The following is a 26,050-nucleotide window of genomic DNA, read 5'->3' as shown; positions in this document are numbered from 1 at the left end:
TCCCCGTCATCCAAAGCCCTGCCTAACCAGCCAGAATGCAGTGCCTGTGCTGGGCTCCTGTGCAGATAGAATTTAATTTCCATTGCACTGGGCTGAGGAATCTGGCATAATAAGATATAGATCTGTTTGGCCTGCGCTGCAGGGAGTCAGTGGTAAAAGAAGGATTCTGGTTAGAGGCAATCTGTTCACCGGGACAATAAGCCTCTCCTGAAACTCTGAAGCCAATTATAGACGTGTGGGGAGGCCTTTATCCCCTCCTCAGGCTCCCATCCTGCATCGTTCCCAGGTGTGATAGGAGTGTGACATGGTGAGAAGAATGCAGGATTTGGTCTCAGAAGATCTGTCTGGAATTTACTCACAGAGGCAAGTGATAGCCTTATACCTCATAGGCTTATTGAGAGAAATAATTGCACCCATACCTGAATCCTTTGGGGCTGTGTCCGGGTAGTGCTGAGGCAAGGAACTGGAGGAAGACTTACAGATAGAAGCTCAATTCCTGGTTGTGTTTCATTTTTTCCCCATGTGTCAGTTTCCTCCAGATCCTGGCCTAATGGCTGTGTCCCCAGAAGGGCTGATCCTGTGTAGCTGGTGAGAACGTAGATCCTGACATGTGAAACTGTTCTGTGTCCCTCTCTCCCTAGAGAGGATTGGGGTTCCTCCATCCCCAGAATCCTGCACATACTTCTATTTTGCTCTTATCACTCTGATTGCAATTTATTGTTTCCTTTTCTTTTCCTATCAAAAGGTTGAACTCCATCAGGGCAAGGCCTGTGTCTTCCTAAGTACTTGAAAACAATAGGAAATCAATGAACGTTTGGTAAGTGAAGGAATGAGTAAGGCAATGAAGCTGGATGTGCTGATCTGGGAACCTGATGTTTCAGTTTTGGCTTTATAGGCATTTGGTTGTTCCACATCTGCCTGGCTTTTCCTTCATAAGGAAGAATGTGAATCTGACAAGTTCATACGTGCTGAACAATAGGAAACCCATGAGCATTATTAGAGTGATTTTTATGTTCCTATAGAGTTTTTTACATTTTCACATTCATGACTTCATTTGATCCTTATTAATAATTTAGCAAAAAAAGACACAAAAAAGCTGAAGTTCGGGGAAAAGTCAGGGGACTTGTCCAAGATCATGTAGGTAACTAGTGATGAACCCAGTGTTAGAATTCTAACTTTTGAGTTCTGTCCAGATGCTCTTGAGAGGAATCTGTAATGCAGTTTACCAAGTAACACTTAAGAGGCCATGGGGAAAAAACTACCAGGTGCGGGTATACAGCCACCTTGCTAATTCATTTTTCATGAATAACTTCTGCATAACTCCCTGGGCTGTGCACTATGATAAGGACGGAGGATGTAGAGAAGAGTATGAGGGTCTACTTGGGGAGGGAGATTCATAGGTTGAACTTGAAGGATTGGAGCTCTAAGTGAAGTCAAACAGCAGCATGGTGGGAGTGAAAGGGAAGAAAATTGGTATATTGGAATTTGCATTTCCAAAGCAGGAAGAGTTATATGATAATGTAGCCCAGAATGTGGCCATAGGAGGATTGATTGTTGCTAACGTGGATACATGTTGTTGGAGTTGATGATGTCAAGGAATACTGATGCTCAAGTCATGGATGTCAAGGAATACTGATGATATTAGGGCTCAAAATAGTTTGCATAGATGTGAAATGTGATGATAGAAGATGAGGAGCAAAAGAAATTTTGGAGTCAGCTAATAAAATCCAGAATGAGTGAGAGGAATGAAAAATAAGGTGGAGGGTAATGGTGACAAAGATGAGTGAAAGAGTTAAAGAATGGTGAACCAGCTCACATAACTTCCAAAAATTAGACCTTTTTGCAAGAGGGTATGAAAGGAGGGTTGGAAGTAAGTCACTGGATTAAACTGGTGTTATAGAATGTTTGTATCCCCCCCGTTCCATATTCTTATGTTGAAGCCTTAAGCCCCTTTGTGATGATATTAGGCAGTGCAACCTTTGAAAAGTAATTCGGTTCAAATAAGGTCATGAGGGTGGGACCTTGTGATAGGATTAATGTCCTCATGAGAAGAGGAAGAGAGACCAGATCTTCTTCCTTCTCCAAGCTCAGTACTAAGGAAAGCCCACATGAGCACACAGTGAGAAGGCAGCCATTTGCAGTCCAGGAAGAGGGCCTTCACCAGACACCAAATCTGCTGGCAACTTGTTCTTGGAATTCTCAGTCTCCAGAATTGACAGAAATAAATGTGTAAGTCACCTAGTCTATGGGAATTTTTTGCTTCTTTGTTTGTTTTTGAGATAGAGTCTCGCTCTGTTGCCAGGCTGGAGTGCAGTGGTGTGATCTCAGTTCACTGTAACCTCCGCCTCCCGGGTTCAAGCAATTGTCTTGTCTCAGCCTCCTGAGTAGCTGGGACTACAGGCGTGCACCACCAGGCCGAGCTAATTTTTGTATTTTTAGCAGAGACAGGGTTTGACCATGTTGGCCAGGATGGTCTTGATCTCTTGACCTCGTGATCTGCTGACCTCAGCCTCCCAGGTGGCTTACACCTGTAATCCCAGTCTATGGTAATTTTTATAGCAACCTGAGGTAAGACAATTGGTAAATGTAGATTGTTACATTTATTCAGGATTGGCTAAGGAAATCCCAAAGGCTTAATACAATACAGGTTTATTTCTCACTCCCAACCCATTACGAGAACCTAAGTTGATAAAAGTCCTCACATCTTGTACTGTATTGTCTGAAACATGAGACTTCCACAATCACTATTGCAAGGGAAGAGATGCTGGAGGGTCCTGCACTATTATTAAACGTCCTGCACTGCTGTACTCACAGTCCACTGGCCTGTACCAGTCAATGGTCACATTTACTCAAAGAGGTTTAGGGAGGTGGAGGAGCATAGAAAATTTGGTGATTAGTAAGTGTCTTTGTGATCCTGGTAACAGGCTCCACAGGCCTGTTTGGCTCATTGATTCAGTAAATACTTGGGTGCCCCTTTGTGTCAAACAATGTGCCAGGTGCACAGGACACAGCAATGACTAAGAAGGTGTTGTGGTTTCTGCTCTAGGGAGGTTTTTTTGTCAGTCTTCGACATCTTCTTCTTCTCCTGGCTCCGGACCCTGAGGCTTTTTCGCTTATCACCTTCCAGTTTAGACTCTTGGCTCCTATAAGACTGCTTGTCTCCAACTCTAGACTCTGCTTCTTAGATAAAATCTCTGCTAGGCTACCACATTGCATTGGGTAAAATGGGAGTAATTCTGGTTCTATGAACCATGCCTTTTTCAGTTTTTCAGCTGCAGGGATGTGGGAATAAGTATTTCAATGCCATTGGGTTTCAGTTGATGAAGGAGGGAACTTAGACACTTTCCAGGCAGACACGTCCCAGTATACTGACCCGGGTAGGAACTTCTCCCATCCCGCTCAGATGCCTGGATTGGAGTGGTGGGTGGGGTCTGCTGAGCTAGTAGTGGCTAAGTTTCAGGATGCTGCCTCCAGGAACATAACACTATTCCGTAGGCCATAATTGAAAATCTATTAACTCTGGAAACCAGTATTGCACATAAACCTCCCCAGCCCCGGCCATCCTGCAGTGAGCCCTCCCTCCCCGTTATTCCTATAAATCACTGGAGATGGGCTAGGAACCAATCGATGAGAAAAAATTATGCCACAGCATTAGATTTCATCACACACAACTTGAACTATTAGTTTTCTGTCCTGTGGTATGAGGAATCATGAGAATTAATAGTCTTCCTCTTCCCCAACAATGAGTTTATGACTCAGCATTACCTACACTCTATTTCTTCCTTAAAACCATCAATTAATTTTGGGTACTTAAAACTACTCAGTTACTTCCTGAAATTAGCAAACATCACCTCTCTCTCCCCCATATAGAGCCTTAATGGGATTTTTAAATAATGATATGGTTTCCCAGGTTTTGGCTTCCTTCGAATGTCTGATTAGGAACAAGGTTCTGCCTCATCAGATTCTTCCCTGTGACCTTCTCCCTAGACTTCTCTTGGCTTCATCTTTCTAATGATGTATCTGGTACTCAACCTCTGTCTGCCTTTGCTCTGCAGATGGTTGGAATAAACAAGCCTAGGGTCAAGATGATTTTAGTTACTCTCTATCTCTTGTTCCAGCATCCCATTTTCCTTTGAGAAAGTTATTTCTGAATTCTAACTCCTTTGAAAACAAAATGGAGGAGTAGAGTCCATTGAGCAAATAGCTCTGCTGATGCCCTTCTGGGAAAATTCTAGTGCCTGACTGACTGCAGCAGGGATAGGTTAGCTGGGCAGATGGGGTAGTGAAAGCTGGTGGCCCAAGACATGGAGATGGAGCAGGAATGATATGGAGCCGGGTCCTTGGTGTCTCTGAGCCAACCAGCAAATATTTGTTGAGCATATTCTATGTACAAAACATGCTAGATGTTATTTTAAACTTTTACCGTATTTCATGTATGAAACTCAGATTTTCTGGAAGGGCAGCAAGAAATTCTATCTAAGATCCATGAATGTTTTTTTCCTTTAGTCATTCTCAAGTGAGTTTTCAGTAGGTTCACAGGTAGGGAAAATGTCCTTTGGAATCACTCATTTATTTGTTCATACATTCAATAAATATAATGAATTGATGTTATATGTGAGGCAGTGCTTGGGATGATTTAGGGTATATAAAACTGACAAAAGCATAGCTCCAGAACTTAGATATTTGCAACATTCCAACATTGTTTGAAAGAGAAGACTCTTGGGCAGGCATCTCATAATTCAAGACAGTGTGATCTAAATGCTTTATGATGTAGAAAGGAAATCCTTATTGGTAGAAGAGGCAAGAGAGGTCTTCTTTAGCTGGCTGGCCTGGGTTCTGTGGGCTTTTGTACAAACCAGAACCCTGTCTCCATCTTCTAATGCTACTAAAGTTAGAATGAACAACCAGACACACTAATACAAGCCCAAATGACTGAACAGCTGGAAAGTGCTAGGGTCAACATACTTCCCAGCTCCCACACCATCCAGGTTGCAGAGGAGCTGCCATGTCACAAGAAGTTCTCGTCCCCAAACCAAGCTGATTAGGCTAGCAAAGAGCCTTAAAATGAAGTGGAACCCATTTGTCCCTTTCCTCGAAATTTTTATTTATTTATTAAGAGGCAGGACCTTGCTCTGCTGCCAGACTGTAGTCAAACTCTTGGGCTCAAGCAATCCTCCTGTTCCAGCATCCTAAGTAGTTGGGATGACAGGTGCACTGCACAGTGCCCACTTCTGGAGGATTTTTGGTCTTGGGCCTGAGAGCAGAAAGTCTTTTGTGGCTGGACTAGAAGATATGTGTTTTGGGAGCTGCCGGCAGCCATGTTTCCAATGATGAGACCAGAGAGGTGAGGAACGGGAGTTCACTCTCAGCAAGAAAGAATGCAACAGAGGGTGAGAAAGAAGTCCTGAGGGAACATGGGAACCTGGCTATAGTAATTCTTAAACCCCTGTTGAATTCATGCTCTCAGGATCCACAAGACATTCCAATGTCCTTTACAACAAATCCTCCATTTTGCTTAAACCAACTTGAGTTGAGTTGGGTATCTGTCACTCGTATTACACAGTATTAAACTGAATGAAGTACACTAGCCCACACGCAAAATTTACAAAAATATTATCTGGAAATTCGTGATCATAATTCTCAACATCCCTCACCTACAACGTGGAAATCATATGTTGCCAATTTGTTGGAAACGAAGAGAGGATTTAACAAAAAGTGTGTCTCTGAACTGAGCCATGCCTGGAGCTTCCCGCCCCATAAGACAGAGGGTGAAAGTACTTTCCCCTCACCTCACGGCAAGAGAATACACCACTTAGGCAGCTTGATGTTATTCCCTGTAGTTAGGGGGGCCCAGAAGGCTGGTGCCTGACTCCTGCCCATGAAACCTCAAAGACACGAGGGCTTGGCAAGCCAGCTACTTCAGTTGAGAAGCTAAGGAGAGCTGCTGCTGAATTGACACTGGCCTTTACTCCTGTGGTTTGTCAGAACAAAAGAGGCAGGAATGCTTCTGATGGACCAGGTAGGCACCAGTGGGAGAGAGAACTGACCTAAATCCAAAGGATCCCAGTGGAAATCAATAGGGAGAATTCATGTGGAGTAGACTGTCAGAAAACAAGGGCCTTGAAAGGGGGTGACCAATAGGAAGGCAATACTGAGCCAGAGTCATGGGAAATGATGTCAGTTTCCCAGCAGGGCCTCTGACAAGCCATGAGAGTATCATGAGAGGCAAGACAACTCCAGGCCTTTAGCTCTGCCAGGCCCAGAGCTCCTGAAGCCGTTTTAATACAATAGCTATCAAGAGAAAACTTTCCTGTTCTTTTAACCTCTTCTCCCTCCCAAGGCTCCAACTCCAGAGGGGTCAGAAACAGTTGAACAGAAGGGAGGTATCTAAGAAAGGAAGAGAAAGCTGATGGCATCCTCTTTACTCTGTAGTAGGGGCCTGTCTGTGCTAACTGCAGCTGAGGCAGTGGGGATAAGGGTTGTCTTTAGTGATGGAGACAATGTCCTGTGTTCACCAATTTCTCATGTTTTTTCCTTCAGACTTTCCAGCCTTGCTGAAGTTGGGTGGGACAATATGATTAGTTCTGTGGAAGAAAATGTGATTGGAAGTGCTGTGTGTCATATCCAGACTAAGGCACAGCAAGGGCCCTGTAAGCCTCTAAGCTTTCTGTCTCTGTTGCCCAGAGCACGAAGACATGTGTTGGTAATGGAACCACAAGATCAAACTGGCCTGAATCCATGAGTCACCACATGGAGGACAGCTGCCTGGAAGAGTCTCCTGACCTATCGTGGGCTCTGGATGAATGAGAAGTATAATAAAATGTATGCATTAATTACAGAGCTTTTAGGCTTCTTTGTTAGCACAGCATAGACCTGTAACATCCTGATTAATATGTCTTTGTATAAAGATCAATGTGTTGACTATTATATTGAACTAGACACTTTTAATTATTGATTTAAGATATACTGGTGACTTAAAATGACTTATATTCTCTAAAAGTAGGCAGAAAAATTGGAGATTTTACCCAGTGTCAAGGGACTGAACAAGCTCTGAATATATTTAAAGGGCAATGGCAAACAAAAGAAAAAAATGTTTTGAATATGTCTCATGGGTCTTGTTTATTCAACACATTGGTTACAGTTGCACTGGGAAAAGTAACTAGTCTCATAGAGTGGCTGTCAATTGAAAACAACTTGGCTTATGTTAGGTCCTTAGTAAAAGTTCATTTCTTTCTAGAGGAATGAGTGGGAAATATAAATGTGTACGTAGGAAGTACAGAACAAGGAATGAGGGATGCAGGTAAAAAATGTAGCCAGTTTTACCCTTCTGTCCCAGGCAGGACATCTTTCTGGGTCTAGAGGTCTGATGCCTCCCAGAGATGTTGGGGGGAAAAAGACTGAGGTTTAGAAAACCTCCTGAAGTTTAGAAAAAGAGGACTTGCTTTGGAAATGTAAAATGGGGGCCAGGTATGGTGGCTCATGCCTGTAATCCCAGCACTTTGGGAGGCCAAGTTGGATAAGTTGTTTGGACCCAGGATTGTTTCAGACCAGCCTAGGCAATATGGTGAAACCCTGTCTCTACACAAAATACACAAATTAGCCAAGTGTGGTGGTGCGTGCACCTGTAGTTCCAGCTTCTGGGGAGGCTGAGCCAGGGAGGCAGAGGTTGAAGTGAGTGGGATTGCACTACTGCACTCCAGCCTGGGAGACAGAGGAAGACACTGTATCCAAATAAATAATAAAATGAAGAGGGACCTAGGAAAGCAGACATGACTGGTTGGGTGATGGTAGGCAAATACTCCACCTTTCCAGCCCCAGTAAGTACATCTGGATGAGATGACCTTCAGGCCTTCTGAGGCCCCAACATCTACTTGGGGATGAGACTATCTATGGTGGCAGGGGGTGGTTCAGCATATGTTGTCTTAGGCATGGTGGGGGTCAATCCATTAGGGAGGGAAAGCTGGACCGGAGGAATCTATGGCTTCAGGGCCCACCCATCCGGGCCCAGTAACTCTCTCTTCATCCCCAGGTCCAAGTTGCTTTCTTGTAACGCCACCAGGAAAGCGCATTTGCCTTAGCTGGTGCAGCTCAGCCTCCAGTCTCCCCAGGCCTGGCCATAAAGCTGGCTCAGGCTCCAAGCTGTGTGTGTGAATATAACACAAATATTTATCCTGTCTATAGAACGCTGTGCCTATAGAAGCTGCCCACTGGAGCTGGGCCCCCATGGTCTTGTAAGGCAAAGGTTGGCTACAGCAGGCAGTCCTGGGGCCCTGGACCCCATGTAGGGTAGTCATGTTGAAAACTAAGCCAGCTTTTGGGGAGTATTTGCTGCAACTGCAAAGGATAGATTCTATTTCAGACCTGTGGTGTGTGTATTTCTTACTGACTCCTTTTCAAAGCCAAATCAATATCAGGCCAGCCAGGAGATTTCTAGGGATATAAACCCTGGGGCTGAGAGGAGCAGGGAGGACTCTGCTGTGGGATCAGTAGAGCAGAGTTCTCTGGGAGGCCCCCATTTTGGCGATGTAAAAGCTCATCACACTGGCGATAAAAGCAGAACTGTTAGACTCTTCCCTCCTGTCTGGATCACAGCCTCCCTGTAATAGGGGTTCTCCTGAGCAGTCTCACTGGCCAGTGGGGAGTGTGTATGAGTGGTGGTGTGGGCTTCCTGGCGCACACACTTTGGAGATACTCCTGCTGAGGATGGGGGAAAGGCCTACTCCCCCTCCTCTCACAGCAGGCACTGCTCAGAGCAGCGTTTTCTACCAGTCTTGAATAACACCCTTCCAGAGGGACTTCTCCTACCTAGCGCAATGAGAAAAGGGGAGTTTTCATCAGGACTAGTGTCACAGAGGTGATATAGGCTCTAGCCATCTGATTTCAGGGACAGCCCTTGAGACAAAAAACTCAATTTATCTATTCTCCCAAATTGCCATCCTACCAGTGGAGACTCATTCCTATAAGCCTCTGTAAACCCAGAGTCCTGAGGCAGTGGAAGCACTTTACTCACTGTAAATATGTCGTCAGTTTCTTTCCACTCTCATTTACTCATTCAACAAGTCTATTGTGAATATCCACAAAGGATCATTCCCTATGAGCCAGGTGCTGTCCAGGGACTCACAGAAGCAGAGGGAAGAGAGAGACAAGCTAGGATCCAGATGCTGCAGACTCAGGAGGTGAGGCCATGAAAGGGGCTCAGGAAATGGAGCCACAGGAAAGATGCCCTTGGCCCATTTCGCCACTCCGAGAGGGCCTCAGCTGGGTGGCCTCCTGGTTTCCCTGATGAGGTACAGGGAGGCTTTGGTAGAAGCTCCAGATTGCACCATGAGCTCCCAGCACTTTGGTTAATTCCAGAGCCCCCGATTGGTTTCATCCCATGGTACTTGAGGATCAGACATGGAAACCTCCAGAGACAGAACTTGGGGTAAGGAGGGGAGGAGGAAGAGGCTGCTAGAGAGGGTTCCCAACCCTGTATTATTATTCTGAGACTCCCAAATTTTCTCTCTCTCTCTCTCTTTCCTTCTCTCTCAGTAACCCTATCAGACAGTTGCAGCAATAGCCTGGGAAGGCCACAGGGTGGGCATCTCATCTCTCCGCCCCTCAGTTCCTTCTTCCACTAAAGCAAGAGGAGGAAGGCTCCCAGCCCACATGCATACATTCTGCTGCTGTAACTGCTCAGAGCCCCTTTTCTCAGGGGAAACAAGGTCAGGAACCTCTCCCAGACAAAGCCCCCCCTCTCCCGGGGAAGATTTTACCAGTTGACTTGTTATTAATGATGTTCTAAAAGCAGCAGGTTTGTGGCCAGGGGAAATCAATTGGCCAGAAATGTGACAAAAGGGGAAATACTCTACTGCATATGAATGTATGAATTATTGATGTCTTCAGTTTGAGGCTTTCAGACACCAGGGCCTAGCTGTAAACGGCAACGTGCACGCTCTTCTTGCACCGCCCTCCCACCCACTCTCTCCCCAGTTTGGAGCCCTTGGAAGGTTTGCCCTGAATGTAAATTTGATCCCAGGGCCAGGGAAGCACATGGACAAGTGGAGGGAGGAGTCAGAGGGTGTCCAGCTGACCAGCTCTTTGAGGCCCCCATCTGGGCCTGATGGAACCATTCTGGGATCGGGGGCTCCACCCTCCCCAGACTCAGCTGCCTTGAGTGACCCTCTGATTGCCACTTCCCTTGGTCTCCCAGGCCACAGTCATCTTCAGGGTTAAGGACTACAGTCTGCTTTTCTCCTGCTTTTTCAAAGGGCTTGAAATTTCTGAGCATCACCTGATCTTTACATGGGGGAAGGAAGAAAAAAAATCCTCAGCTGCATACAAAAAACAAATCCTACTCCTTTTAATCTATAAACCATTATCTCCTCAATTCAAGCCTTGAGATTCGGGACCAATATATGATGCTAATAGCTCCTGAAACATACATTCAGAGGTCTGCTGTAGTCTGAAAATCATTTTTCCGCAGGCTTTAAGAACAAGGTTTCTGGGGGTCGTCTCCCACCCTTGCTTTCTTCTCTTGCTTTTCAAGCTCTGTTTTTCACTAGCTATTGCTATTGCTCATAGCTCTGTAAATAATCTCATTGCCCCACAAATGCTGACTCCCTCTAAGAGGATCTAGCAAATCCTGATTATGAATTCGTGTCCCTACTTCTAACCTGCCTGCTCACCCCTCCTGCCTTGTCCCTGCTGGGTGGAAATGCATATAGGAAGCTCAGTTACAGGCTGACAACTTGAGCAAATGAATGAACACATTTCCTGTCTACAGGATAGAATTTCACTTGGAAATTGTCCCTGGCCTCCTCAGTCAGTGCATCAGGTCCACCGCCCATGTCAGGACCCTTGAAGGGAGAAGAGGGAACAGCTGTTATGCAGATGAAATGCTACTTGCTATCAGCAACTCTCCCCAGCTGCCTAACCCTTTCCCTGCCAGGCCATCGCTCTGAGCCTTTGTAAAGCACACTTCTACTGACTTGTGAGTTGCTGGATTTTAACCATCTCATAAGCAGCATGTGGCAAAGACGTTTGATTTCTGAGCACCTGCTGGAATGAATCCCTTGTGCAGGCTCTGTGCTCACTTCTTTAGGATCACTCAGTGCTTCGTCTTGCAGGAAGAGCGATCACAGAGAGGCTAAGTCAAATGGACTTGAGGGAGAGGGATGCAGATCCCTTGAGATGACCCTTCAGTTAGAAATTTCTACAGACCCTGCAGAGAAAAGGGCTACAAAGGAGATGGAGGTAGAGAAAGAACCCCAGTCTATGGGTAGTTTCCCCAAAGTGAAGGTCTTAGGGGGCCAAGGTATGAAAGGAAAAATAGGCAGGACTAGAGAAGCCAGAACTTAGGCTGAGAGCTGCAGACTTCCCTCATCTCCATCCTGCTTCTGGTCGGCCAACCCTGGCTACTTCTCTGGGTCTTCTGGGAATTGTTGGCCTCTCTCTTTGGCATCTCTGCTTTCCTTTCAATGAAACAAGGAGCAAAGAGATCCATTAGTACCAGCTTCCACCAGACTTACGCCCAAATAGTCTGGCTCAGAGCTAACTCTTGAGTCTTTTTCAGCTTTGACTTCCCTCAGTTTCCCCATGAGGCTTACGTGGGTGGAAGGAAAACAAGACCACACTAAAGACAGAGTTTAGATACTCTAGGCAGGATTGCTATTGCCTGCACAAAGACACGTTTCCACCGGCCATGACCTACAGCAGTGAGGTATCCCACTTGCTGCAGCACCTGCTGACTGCTTGCTTCCCTTCTCCCAGTCCCCCTGCTTGATTGCCTGTGCAGGTCCTCCCATCCCAGAACCAGTTGTGGTCCCACATCCCTGCCCAACTTGCTGCTTACCTGCTAGGAAAACTGCCACATGGCTTGATCTTAGATGCCCCTGGGGATGCAAGGGCTGCTGTAAACAATCCCGCAGTTTGCCTGTAAACTACCAAAGTGGCAGCTTCCGTAACACCAACATCACGCCTCTCCCTGCATTAGCACTAGTGAAAAGTACGCAGGCTCTTAACCCCATCACAAGCCTCACTTGCCTGGACTAAAAGACCCCCTTAATGACCTGGCAGGAGCTGCCCTGGCCGGTGGCTGCCTGGCACAACAACCCATGAGTCCTGCCTGATGAGTGGCAGGTTCACTAAAGCCTAATGAGTGCTTTAGTGACAGATTTTGAGCTAGCTAGTCAGGCCCCTATGCAAATCCACTGTCCATGAGGCAAACAGGAGGGTGGGGTTCTAGGAGGGTGGTGAAGGAAAGAGACAACATGAGTTTCTTCAGGAGAAGGGGGTCCACAGTGCAGTGTAACTGTCAACAGCCCCAGACCCCCAGGCCCTGACTGTGCTTTCTGCTCATATAAGGTTACTTAGGACAAGGTTCTTAGCATCTCTGAAATCAGTTTTTCTTCCTATAAAACAGAAATAATAAACCCTTTCTCATACACTTGTGAAGATTAAAGATAATGTGTCCAGGACATAATGGATTTTCAATAAATGTTAATTTACCTTTCCGTCCCTCCCAACCCGATGTGGTGATCTAAGTGGGGTAACAATACTCAATCAATATCCTTCCATCCAATCAGAAGCCTTTCACATACACTGTGTCTTTAAACAACCATTAGCAGTCAACTCAACCAGCCTTCTTCTAGTGCTTGATTGCCGGCTATGTGCTTTCTTGTAGGTGGTTTCTGAGCCCCTGCTTGAACACCTCTAGGGACAGTGATCTCATTAGCTCCCAAGATAGCACATTATTTTTAGATAGTGCTGCCTGTTTAAAAGTTCTTTTGATTGCACAGAAACCACTTACCTGTAACTTTCACCTGTGTGTCAATTCCCCTCTAGGAGCATCTGGACTGGTTATTTAAATTTTTTAATTCATTTGATTTGATTTTTTAAATTGAGAAATAAAAATAGTCTATATTTATGGTATGAAACAATATATGTATATATTGTGGAATTGGTAAATCAAGCTAACTAATATATGCAATATGTACAGACTTTTCTCTGTGTTAAAAATACTTAAAATCAACAGTCTTAGCCACTTTCAAGTGTACAATACATCATTAACTGCAGTCACCATGTTGTACATGGGTGAATTTTGAATTTACTCCTATCTAACTGAAATTTCACCTCCTTTGATCAACATCTCTCCATCTCCCCCACCTCCTGCCCATGCCAAATATCTGGTAACCAACATTCTATTCTCTGCCTCTGAGTTCAACTTTTTAAGACTCCACACATAAGTGAGATCATGCAGTATTTGTCTTTCTGAGCTTTCTTCATTTCACTTAACATAATGTCCTCTGGGTTCATCTATGTTGTTGTAGGTCACAGGATTTCCTTCTTTTTAAAGGCTGAATAATATTCCATTGCATATATATATATCACATTTTCTTTATCTATTCATCCCTTAGTGGTTGATTCCATATCTTGGCTATTGTGAATAATGCTGCAATGAATGTGGAAGTGTAGATAATCTCTTCAACATACTGATTTTGTATCCTTTGGAAACATACCTAGTAGTGGGATTGCTGGTTCATATTGTAGTTCTATTTTTTATTTCTTCAGGAACCTCCATACTGTTTTCCATAATAGCTGTACTGATATACATTCCCACCAACTGTGTCAAGGGTTCCTTTCTCTCCACAACCTCACCAACACTGTTATCTTTCATCTTTCTGATTCGCCATTCTAACAGGGGTGAGATTGAGGATTTAATTTACATGTATTTTATTATTAGTGATGTCGAGCATTTTTTCATATATCTGTTGGATATTACTATGTCTTCTTTAAAAAAATGTTTATTCAGGCCCTTTATCCATTCTTAAATTGGATTATTTATTTTCTTATTATTGAGTCATTTGAGTTTCTCACATATTTTGGATATTAACCTCTCATCAAATATATGGTTTGCAAATGTGTTCTCCCATACTGTGGGTTGTTTCCTCAATCTCTTGGTTATTTTCTTTGTTGTGCAGAAACTTTAGTTTGATGTAATTTCATTTGTCTATTTATGCTTTTGTTGTCTATGCTTTTGTGGTCAAATCTAAACAATCATTGTACAGACAAATGTCATGAAGCTTTTTCTCTATGTTTTCTTCTAGTTGCTTTATGGATTCAAATCTTACATCTAAGCCTTTGATTCATCTGGAGTTGATTTTTGTATATGGTATAAGATGAGGGTCTAATTTCATCCTTCTGCATGTGAATACCCAGTTTTCTTAGTACCATTTGTTGAAGAGAACTAAACTTTTCTCACTGTGTGTTCTTGGCAACTGAGTCAAAAATAAATTGATTACAAATTCATGGATTTATTTCCAGGCTCTCTATTCTGTCCTATTGGCACATGTGTCTGTTTTTACACTAGTACTATGCTGTTTAAATTAATATAGTTTTGTAGTAGATTTTGAAGTCAAGTAGTGTAACGCCTTCTGCTTTGTTCTTTTTTGCTTCAGATAGCTTTGACCATTTGATCATTCAGGGTCTTTTCTGGTTTCCTATGAATTTTGGAATTTTTTTTTCTATTTTTTTCTAATTTTTTCTGTGAAAAATGTCATTGGAATTTTGACAGAGGTGGCATTGAATCTGTCAATATCTTTTGGTAGTGTGGACATTTTAATAATAGTAATTCTTCCAATTCATAAACACAGAAAATCTTTCCATTTGTTTGTGTCTTCTTTAATGTATTTTATCAATGTTTTAGAGTGTAGATAGATCTTTCACCTTCTTGTTTAAATTTATTTCTATGTATTCTATTTTTCTGTAGCTATTGTAAATAGGATTGTTTTCCATCTCTTTTTTATATAGTTTATTGTTAGTTTATAGAAATGCTACTCATTTTTGTATGTTGATTTTGCAGATTCTGCAACTTTATTGAATCTGTCATTATTTCTAATAGTTTTTTGGTGGAGTCTTTAGGGTTTTCTATAGATGATTATATCATCTACACGAAGACAATTTGGATGCCTTTTATTTCTTTTCCTTGCCTAATTGCTCTTTAGGACTTCCAGTACTATGTTGAACAGAAGTGGCAAGGGTAGGCATCCTTGTCTTGTTCCTAATCTTCAAGAAAAAGCTTTCAACTTTTCAATGTTGAGTGTGATGTCACCTGTGGACTTGTCATCTATGTCCTTTATTGTGTTGAGGTACATTCCTTCTATACCTAATTTGTTGACTTTATATCATATCATAAAAGGATGCTTTTATGGTATGACTTTATATCATATCATAAAGGATGCCACCTGGACCAATTCTGATTCCTCCCTTGCTTGGCACTGCAGAGACACATAAACCTTTCCAAGGAGACCCTCGTAGACCAAGATGGCAGAGGGGAACGGTAGAACCTTGCTGCCCTGTATGTGCATTTTTTGTGTACATAGGATATTGAATCAGGGCCCCCAAAGTAAAGGTCAGCTTCCAGCGAGGTTTCCTCTTCACAAGGTTCAGCCTTGGACTCTGAGCCAAGTTTCCGGGAAAATGTAGAGAGGAGATGAGTTGATCTACTTGTACAGAATCTCCCAGGGTTGGTGTGGGGATACAGTGAACCCGGATGACCTGTGCTCTGGGGAAGGCATCAGAATCGCATGGTGATGAACCTCCTGCCTGTGGGGCTCAGGCCTTCAGAAGCCATGGGTGCAGGGTAGTCCTGCAGCAGCAGCCTGGCTGGTCCTGCCTCCTCTGCTGCAGGCCAGCTTGCTGTGGTATCTGCCAACCACCAGCCACCAGCTCTCAGGATTATTTTATAGAAGTGGAATTTATTTTGAGATGAAAGCAGGCCTGTGTTCCATGTACACCAGCCAAGTGCTGGGCAGCAGGGTCCACTTTGCTGTGGGCAGCTGCTCATTTTTAATCCCTTAGAAAGGGGATTTCCTGGGATTGAAGACCTGGAGTGAAGTAGTGTTGAGTATGAGCTGTAGGAGCCTGAGTTCTCCCTGGGAGTGAGAGCCAGAGCCATGAAGAAAAGTAGGAAGAGAGCTTCTCTGTAACTGGGACTCTTACTGAGGAATGAGAAGGTAGGTCCCAGGAGGTAGGAGGAGGTTGACAGAGTCCGGGAGAAGATGTAGGTAGCATCCTTACACGAAGGCCCCACTTCTGGCCAGCCCAACCCTGAAGCAGAAGGCAGTGTGGCCCGCTTGAGGGTGGGTTAGAACAGCTGATGGTAATGATCCGGCAACCTGGCCAGGCCCCACCTGCCCGACCTGAGGAACTCCACCTGTGGCCATAAGGAGGCCACTGCAGCTCAGAGGTGGGCCAGTTTTTGCATAGGTTCTCCAGACCTCCGACAACTCTGTCATTCTGGAGCATGTCTCTGCACTCCACCCACTGCTTCCCTGACCCCCTCCCCTCCCGCCAAGGCTGGCAGTCAGCCTTGTGGAAATACCTGTTTCATGTGACGTTACCCCAATGCAGTCTCTGCTACAAAGCCTTTGTCAGCCTCCTGTTTGCAGGGGCTTACACCTTTGTGGCCCAGAAATGTCAATTCTCTTCCACGGGGTTTCCTCCACCCCAGCCCCCTTTCTATTTGGGTCCTTTGTCTTTTCCTTCTCTCTAAGGTGAGGGTGACTTACTCATCCTAGGCCTGCATCTCAGGGCCCTGGCTCAGTAGCCCCCTCAGGAGGCTCTTCTTATTGTTCTCTGAACAGTGGGATTCAAGGACTCAAAACCCCTCTTGTCACAAATATATTTTCATAGGCCCACCAGGCGCAGGTGCTGAAGTGCTCCCAGTTCCAGCCATTGTGTTGTTAAGAACAATTTCTCTTCAGAAAGACCCTGTCAAAATGCAAATGTTACCAGAGAAGGGTAGCACATTAACTTATTACATCCAATTATCACTTTAGTGCGGTTTATCAGCTTCCCAGCTGAGAACAGGGCCCTGGGGAGAGAGAGGGGAATGCTGAACAGGTAAGGTTCCACACAGGGCAGGGGATGGGAAAGGCTGTGCGGGGAGCTCTGGGCAAGATGAGGGCCCCGGGAAGGAGGCTGCAGTATAGGATGGGGTGAGAGGCAGGAGAGCCCCTGGTATGTCTGATGCTCAATGCTGCCTCATTTTCAGAAACGGGCATCTTTGGATAAAGATAGTCTCTTCTCTATATAAATGGAAAGGATTTCTTTTCCTGTGGATTATTTAAAAATCATTACATGCAGGTTTTTTTTTTTTTTCTTTTTTGGAGATGGAGTCTTGCTCCGTTGCCCAGGCTGGAGCGTAGTGACACGATCTTTGCTCACCGCAACCTCTGCCTCCCAGGTTCAAGCAATTCTCCTGCCTCAGCCTCCTGAGTAGCTGGGACTCCAGGTGCCCACCACCACACCCAGCTAATTTTTGTATTTTTAGTAGAGACGGGGTTTCGCCATGTTGCCCAGGGTGGTCTCGAACTCCTGAGCTCAGGCAACCTATCGGCCTTAGCTTCCTAAATTGCTAGGATTACAGGCATGAGCCACCATGCCCGGCTCCCAAATTTAGTTTGGTCATACATTATTTTCCTTTGTAACCATTTGCTACTCAATCTAACATTGATATTAATTTATATTCCCTGAAGACATACCAGGCATACACTAAACGGCAGGGAAAGTCAGACTGAGATTGAAACTATGTTGCAGGCCGCCCCTAAAGAGGAGAATTCACATTTACATAATGAAGCCATGACAGCCTTAGGCATTTTTTTTTCCTACCAATCTCCAATGGGTGGGGGCTATAACAGATGTTTCCTCCCTCCCTGTTTCTGATAGCAATACGAAGCAGGAATTTTACGTTTGTTCATTTTGCAAAAAAGAGAAGCAATTGTTCTTTACAAGCCTAATTCCCTTCTGAGAAAAGTAGGTGCTGCACACAAGAAGTCTGTCTTGCTCTCCTGTAGCTTGGGTGGGAGGTAGAAAGGATCGGGAGGGAACGTCTGTGAGAGTGAGAGGAGTTTGAGTTCCTGGAGACAATCCAGGAGGCCAAGGGGCGTGGGATGGGGAAGAGGAGCCAGCAGTTGCAGTTATAGGGCCTGGGGCTGCAGAGGCAAGAGCAGAGGCCTCAGGCCTCTGGAGGCAAGCCCAGGCCAAGGGGGCTTTCACAGGGATCTGACATTCTTTTTGAATATTTGTTGAATATTTGAATATTTGTTGAATATTTGAATATTTGTTGGGGTTTGCTGCTCAATAACATCCTTCTTCACTCCTACCCTGCTTTCAGTAAAATCTAACACACACATAGAAGCGTAGTGTGGAGAGTGCATTTGTAAATCCTATAAAGGGGCTGAGTTCGGCACCTGGGTTGATGTGTTATAAGAGGGGAACAGTAGGAGCGGGCAGCAAGCAGCTATAGCCTGGATGAATGCAGAGAAAACCCTGTTTTGAATCAGATGTGATCATGAGGACAAAAACCACCTGAGAACCTGAAATCAGGGTGACGTTGAACTTCCACAGGGTTAGGAGGTAGTGGGATCCACCCATTTCCTGATTGGAGACGGCAGGCAGGGAGTGATGATAAATCCAGAAGCCAGTTCTTGTCATTTGAATTTCAAAAGCCCAGCACTCAAAGCAGGTCAGACAGAACCCAGGAGAACACCAGCAGATTTGGAACAAGACACATCTAGATGCGTGGAATCCAGACTCATCTAGACGCACTTAGCAAGGAGGGAGAGTCAGGGAAGCCGGATAGGTAGTGTCTGGTGAGTGTTCCAAAAATGGAGTATGCAGGAGTATGGGCAGTAGCCTCAAGGTCTCCACAAAGCAAAATATATCACGTGCAGCTGAGAGCTGTGGGCATGTGGCCCAGAAAAGCCCAGAAACCTGGAAAGCCTCTGTGATGGGAAGAGGACACAGCAGTGACCAGGTAACCAGAGGACAGCTCAGATAGGACAAGGACATGTGGGTGGATGCCAGTGAGATGTCACCAAGGATGGGATCGCACCCCTGTCCCCCACTGCATGCAAGGGCACCAGGTAGCTCTTCCCTAAATTAGATGCAACCTCCTATAAAGTGAAAAATGGGAGACCTGAAATTAACCAAGATTAATTTCCTGCCACAGAATGGGAGCTTGAAATCGAAAATCATTTGAGTTATAGAAAACGTAGCTAAATTTTTTTTGTATAAATGGGTCTGTGAACTGAGGTCCTCACACAATGACATTTTTCATGGAGTATTTTGGGTCTTGGTGCAGCGTGGGATGTTCTAATGGTGTTGGGGGTGCCTTTGGTGATAGAATTTCTTGTTTCTAACTTTCCAAAAGGAGAAGAGGACAGAGTGAGGACTGAGAGCCCCCTCCTGAGCTGCGTTTCCAAACAATGTGCTCAGACTCCAAGTGGGGAGATGCCTTCTTTTTCATCTCTCACACACAAGCTGGTCATTTCAACCCCGGAGTTACACTATCTCAGTGAAAAGAATGAAGCTGATACAACCAGCTGCCGGGATTCTTGTACCAACACAGAGAGCGCCTGACCGCCCCCCGCAGGGCTCCGGGGGAGTGACTCATCCACAGCGAAAATGGGCAAACAAAACAATGACTAGGCAGGCAGAGTCACCCAAATGTCAGCAGAGAGAAAAACTGTAAGTGAATGAGCCCCAAATGGCTCTATGACAGATATCCCAAGGTTGGGGTGCAGAACCCGGGTCGCCCCACTTGGTAAGCAGTCGGTGACCACCCACTGGCGATGGGCGAAGGGGACGTGGGACATCTGAGCCTCCTCAAGTCACTACCGTTGAAATTCACAATCAACATGGGTCACTGCTTTGGCAGGCAGCCCGTCTTTCTCCGCCCCCCTTCTTGAGTTTGTAGAAAAGGCTTTTCTCTGGACTCAAAGGAGGTAGGATTCCCCTGCCTTTTTTACTACCTGCTTCTTGCCTCACTGAATTCTTTCTTGTACCTTTTCCCTTTGGTGAGTGGGTGCCATTTATCCAGCAAGAATGAACCAGCTTATATAGTCTTTCATTCATTCCCTTGGCTTCCTTTCGTTTCTTCTGTCTGCCCCTGAGTTTCTTGGATTAGGCTGCCTCTGCTCAAGGCTGGAGCATGGTTTTTACAGGGTGCTTCCTGGACTGACTTCAGGACTTAGGAGGTTGGGGAATGGAGTACTTTATCTCTGTATCCTCAACTACAATATTCACCTCCACCACCCAGTCCGGGAAGCAGAGAAGTAGATGGTCCAACCAGACTAGAAAGAATACTGCCCGGGAGAGTTCCCCAGCCCCCAGAGGTCAACCATTAATCACCCTCTGGAAGCCTGTTGCAGGGTTTGTGATGGAAATGACTGTTGTCATGGTAACTCTGGCCTGACCAGGGCTGCTCCAGCCTAACTGCCTCTTCTGGGTTTTAGGTTTATTTCCAAGCTGTGACTCCTGCACAGCTTCTTCAGAGCAGCTTCTTGCCATCTGGGACCTGAGGGAAGGGCTGGGGGTGACATAGGCCTAAACCAGTCATTGTTCAAAACAATGGTTTCAAAGCTGTTCTCCCATTCAAGAAAGACGAGACCTTTCACTGTAGTGCTGATCTATGTCCTGCCTGTTGACTGGACGTGTCCCAGAGGGACAGAATTGTATATCTGGACTTTGAAGTGGAAACACCTAGGTTTGAGCACGGGCTCTGCCTCTTACCAGTTGTGCATCATTGGGCAAGTTACTAAAATGCTGATCTTCAGATTCTCCCCTCTAAGAGGAGTCCTCATACCCAGTTCACAGTGTAATTGTTAGAATTATAAGTACATAATGCAAGAATGGCACACTTTTTCTGTAAAGGGTCAGGCAGTGAATATTTTAGGCTTTGCAGGCCACGCTGTCTCTGTCTCAACTATTCAACTCTGCCCTCAAAGCATGAAAGCAGCCCTGATCAAGAGTAAACTAAAGAGTGCAGTAGAGTTCCAGTAAAACTCAGGTGGCCTTTGCTGGGCAGTCTGAGCTGACCGCAAATTCTAAGCAGGAGCCACATCTGAATGAATAATATGCATCACTGGCCACCGCGGAGAAGAGGCACCAGTGAGGGAAGCAGCGTGGTGACACAGCCCAGGGCAGGGTGAGAAGTTCAGGATGGCTTCAGAGCCCGGCTCTGACAGGCTGTGCACAGCCACTCACATCTCTGAGGAAAGCCACAGTGTGCCAGCGGCCTAGTGACCTGCTATGCTGAGTTGTGATTTATTAATGCTCTCACCCAGGGCCTCTCTCCAAGAGGTTTGCTGGGGGTGAAGGAAGAATATGGGATCCCTAATTCATTCAGAACACTCTGATTCATACCAGCTCCTGGCAGTGGCATTTTCCAAGACCCCTCAAGAGTGAAGGGGATTTAGAACTCTGTTTTCAATTCTGGGTTCACTGGTTCCAAACAACTAGCGGGTTAGAGATAGGCCAAACTGGTTTTGCCTGAAAGGCTCTCAGCCCTGCCGAGGGGTAAGCAGGTGTTACCCTTCAGTCCATATCTCTCCTAAGACAAAGGGTCAGGTTCTCAGAGCCAGCAGGCTGCGGGCTGAGTACATCTGTCGGTTTGGAGGGGTGGCTCACAGCAGGTCGGCTGGGGTGGTGACCTGTTTCAGAACTCAGGACGATGATCTCTTTGAGGGCTAGAGGTTGACTGGCAGCAAGCAGGTCTGCTCTGGTCAGAAGGATCATGAGGTGGGTGGGGTTCAGTGCTGGAATGGATGAGTCTGGGACAAGTCCATGGTCACAGTGCGACCACAGAAAGCACTTTCCCCCCTGGGCCTCAGTTTACCTCTCTGTAAAACAGGGTCCTTTCTCCTGCCCTCTCAGCCCTCTGTGAGTAGGTGGGTAGTGGCGAGGGCTGGCTGATCGTATCTGTGGGAACAGGTGGTGCACGACTCCAAGAGGTTTCTATTTATGCGGTTTATTCTGATGACACCGTGTTTCTCCCGACAAGCTCGGGCGCTAAGCAGCTGTTCTTTCGCCTCACCCCTGTGGTGTCGCTGTGAGGGGGAGTATTTCTACTTCTCACTGACAGCTTTCTTTGCCATGGAGGCTTTATTCAGCTCCTTAATACCAATGCTTTACATGTGGATGGAACTTCACAGTTTACAAAGAGACATCTTCTGATTTTATCTCCATAACAACCTGCTGAGGTTGGCGTGGCAGACTGGTATATCCCGAATTAGAGATGAGGAAACCGCCTGTCAGGTTAGATGGTTCAACTTTGTGCTAGGTTCCCACCACCAGTAGGTGGCCGGGCCGGGACTGGGACACATGCTCGCCCCACCACATTAAAACTTCTCAGAAACCTGCTCCCCTTTAACAAGCTTTTGTTCTGGCTGGCCAAGGTGGCTCATACCCATAATCTCACTCAATTTGGGAGGCCGAGGTTGGGGGATCACTTGAGACCAAGAGCTTGAGACCAGACTGGCCAACATGGCAATTTCCTGCCTTTATTAAAAATACAAAAGTTAGCTGGGCATGGAAGCAGGTGCCTGTAGTTCCAGCTACTTGGGAGGCTGAGGCAAGAGAATTCTTGAGCCTGGGAGGCGGACATTGCAGTGAGCCAAGATTGCACCACTGCACTCCACCTGGGTGACAGAGTAAGACTCTGTCTCAAAAAAGAAAGAAAAAAAGGTTTTGTTCTGGTGTACTTTTATTACATTAATGTAATAAAAGTGACAAGGAACAGTTTGTTTTGAAGGGGCAGTGGGAAGGAATTTAAAAAAAAATAGTAAGATGAAGAGGGCTTTTATTCTGGAAAGCTGCTTTCTGTCCGGAGTGCTGAACTTCCTGTCATCATCACCAAAATAAATTCCACTTTGAAATGTGACTTTTCCCCCAGGCCTTCCAAAAACTCAAGCCAGACAGGTTTGAGGGAGTGTGTGAGCTATTTTTACTACTGTCTGGGGTTCTCCCTATTCATTGTTGGAGGGGAAAAAAAAGACAGTTGAAAATCCCCAAGAAATTTCTCTGGCTGTGAATTTGCACCCAGCTGTCTCCACACACCCACACCCACCAGCATGCGGCTGTTCCACACTGCCGGCCCTGAGTTCAACATCATTTTCACCTTTGACAGGCTTGCTCAGACACCATCTCTGAATTAGAGTAGTAGTCATGACCCAACAATGCCCTGGGCAGGTCCTTGAGACCCAAGGCCAAGGACTTTCCAGTCTTTGGAAACCCAGTCAATAACCTTCTATGGCCAGATGTCAAGGAATGGAGTCCTGGCCTCAGTCACAGTTTCTAAAGTGATCCATTCTCTGAACTCTTGTATCCAGGAATCCTCTGGCCTTGCACCCTTGGGTGCTCTGCCTTTCCAAGGTCCCACCTGACTGGTACCCAAAATTGTGAGCCATTGATGTAAACAATAAAAGCAATAGCAGAACGAACCCATTAGGCTGAGCCAAGCTCCCTGACCAAACAAAACAAAACAAAACAAAACAAAAAAACAAAACCAGAACTGAAGAAAGTGAAGAGAGACACTGGAAATCTTTTCAAATAGCCACTCCTTTCCCCACTTACATCATGTCCCTCCCCTTCCTCCCTATCCTTTCCCCCTTTTATCTTTCCTTCCTTCTTCTCCTCTCTCCTATAATGCCTGCATTTCCTCACTAAACAGATTGCCTACACCACAGACCCTGAAAAAATTCCCATCTGTAACCCATGAGGTTTGTGTCAATTTCAACTCTAGGTTCAATTCTGTTAACATGAACAGTGAATTCCAAGAAACTGTCTAAATAATTTTGTTTTGTTGGAAGTTTTTGTAACTAAGTTGCAAGAAAAAATGACCAAATCTTGGATATGGATATCCTGGTGGCTACAAAAGTGTTTTTACTGTAAGGATATTTGAAATAATGTCGTGTTAAAGGGATATTGGGGATATCCCTTATGTCACCGCCTCTGACCCTGAGAATTTTGCCTGCTACCCTCATCACACTCCTTCCAAGTCCTCCCAGATGCCTAGATTTGGTAGCTGGCCAGGTATTCCTCACAGCTGTATGATCCACTGGATTTAATCATCCACCAAATATCCTTTTGGGGACTTCAGTGGGTTTCACACCTGGCTGGGTGCTGTGAAGAATTTCCCAAACATAAGACAGGATTGCTCTCCTCAGGGTGCTTACAGTCTAGATGAGGGAGGTACATCTAGTATGCACACAGCTAAACTGAATAGAAGGCAGTACCTAGCTAAGTGCTAGGCTATGTGGACTGCAAGTGCCATCCTCATTCTTGGTAGTCTTGAATGGCCACTCCTCCCACTAGGGGCTCAGACCCAGGGAGATCAGAGTTCTGTCCTGAGCCCCTGGCTGGAGTTGTTTGAGTTCCTGCAGGGAGGCCCCACCCAGTGAGGAGGAATGGGTCAGGGTCAGGCCTGAAGGGGTGTGTTGAGGTGTGAAGGATCCTTGGCACCAAACTGTCCAGCCTCCCTGGCTGCAGCAGGGGATGTATCTGTAATGTGAGCCTAGTTTAGGCACAGGGGAAGACCAAGTCTGCCTTCTGCTCCATTCCAGCCCTCCCAGTGCCTCAGAGTCCTTTGTATATATTGTACAATTACCGCTGTAGAACTTACTATATTGTATTGTGTGTTCGTTATTTTTATCTCTGTCTCTATGAGTGTTTTGAGCTTGAAGACTTCCATTTTGCAAAGGATCTAGCGAGGTGCCTATCACACAGTCAGTTTTAAGGAAATTTTAAAATGCTTATTGAATGTAGAATGTTGGCTGAGTATTGATGCTAGAGAACTATTGTCCAGCTGCCCTCCACATGGGATTCCATAGCACAGCCATATTATGCTTTGTTCCTTTTCCAAGGTGTCTAAGAGGAGGAGGTGCTCCAGAGGACTGAATGTAAAGTCATAGCAAGCTTTAGAAAACCAGGGGTGAAAGGAAATTAGAATCCTGAAAGTTATTTCTCTATGCATAACTTTGGGGTCACGAAGTCTAGTTTGGAATTGGTCAGAGGTGGAAACAGGCCCCAGTGGGCCTCTCTCAGCTGTATATCTGGAAAAATTGATGTCTGCATTTTAATTCTCTCCAACATGTCATTAACCCCCATAGACACCCTTCCACTGAGACAAGACCCATCATGAGGATTGTGGGAGGAAAAGGAACTTTCTCTAAGGGTTCTGTCTTTTACTCAGTGAAAAATTATCTATTAGAGGCTGACAAATCAATAAAGGTAATTTAAGCCCCTTTCTTGGAGTCTGTGTGACTTACAGGAAGGGTAGTGTAGCGCCTGGGTGGTGCCATGGGCCCCTTGCTCCTTCCCCTCTTTGCAATTATAGCAAATTTGCCTAATGCACTAAAAGCCAATGAATCATGTCCACTGGTGATGGGACAGGAACGACAAGAAGGAAGATGTCGGATGCTGGCAGCTGCCCTGATAACCTTGGTTTTAATTAGGCTTTAGTGACTAACAAACAAAATAATCATTCATTCGCGACAACCAACTATGGTGACTAAAAGGCCCATATTTGGTTGTTGCAAATGAGCAGGTGTCCTAGGTATTGAGAAAAGCTAGGATGGCTTCTCTCCCATGGACCTCATCTCATGAAAGGTGGGGGATCTACTCAACTGTTGGTAGACTTGGACTTCTTTTAGCCAAACTGGAGCCCAGGCTTACCAACTTGGATGTGTTCTACTTGTTCTTGCAATGGATGGGACTCCTATGGTGCTTGGATTCATTAGCATTGATAACAAAGTGGAAGTCACACCATTCCTCTCAGGCCATGCACAGAATATTAATGATCTTAAAATCCAATCAGAAATGCTACAAAATAACCAGCTTGTATTTATTGAAACTGTCAAGGCCAAAAAAGATAAGGAAAGATATAGAAACTATTCCACATTCCAGGAGATAAAGGGACATCATGACAGCTGAATGTTACCTATGATGCAGGATTTTCTTTACCCATACAGAGCACTCTTAGAATAATGGGAGAATCTGAATAACGTCTGTAAATTAGCTAATAATATTAGTGTAATGTTAATTTTCCTAATTTTGACTATTATGCTATGTTAATGTAAGATAATTCCTTTTTTAGGAAAGACACACGGAAGTACTGAGGGATAAAGTAGCAGCATATCTGCAACTTACATTCAAATTGTTCAGAAAAAATTATCTTTATTTTTCTATTTCTATCTCTCTATCTGCCCATCTCTATATCTATTTACTT

General features: G+C 45.2%; 1 long non-coding RNA gene across 2 annotated transcripts; it reads left to right on the top strand.

The window, feature by feature from the left end:
* The first annotated feature begins 252 nt into the window (after window positions 1-252).
* Window positions 253-6,833, top strand: LOC110568340 (uncharacterized). Of its 2 annotated transcripts, none has more exons than XR_002478640.2 (3): window positions 253-363; window positions 746-817; window positions 6,685-6,833. It is a non-coding gene; the product is annotated as an uncharacterized LOC110568340 (long non-coding RNA). The 2 variants fall into 2 exon arrangements; XR_002478639.2 differs by having other exon boundaries at window positions 6,541-6,833.
* The last annotated feature ends 19,217 nt before the right edge of the window (window positions 6,834-26,050 follow it).

The sequence above is a fragment of the Aotus nancymaae genome, unplaced genomic scaffold (assembly GCF_030222135.1).
Source record: "Aotus nancymaae isolate 86718 unplaced genomic scaffold, 86718_ANA_hifiasm-v0.15.2.pri h1tg000012l, whole genome shotgun sequence".
NCBI classification, from domain to species: Eukaryota; Metazoa; Chordata; class Mammalia; order Primates; family Aotidae; genus Aotus; species Aotus nancymaae.
This window is presented reverse-complemented; position numbering and strand designations above follow the sequence as displayed.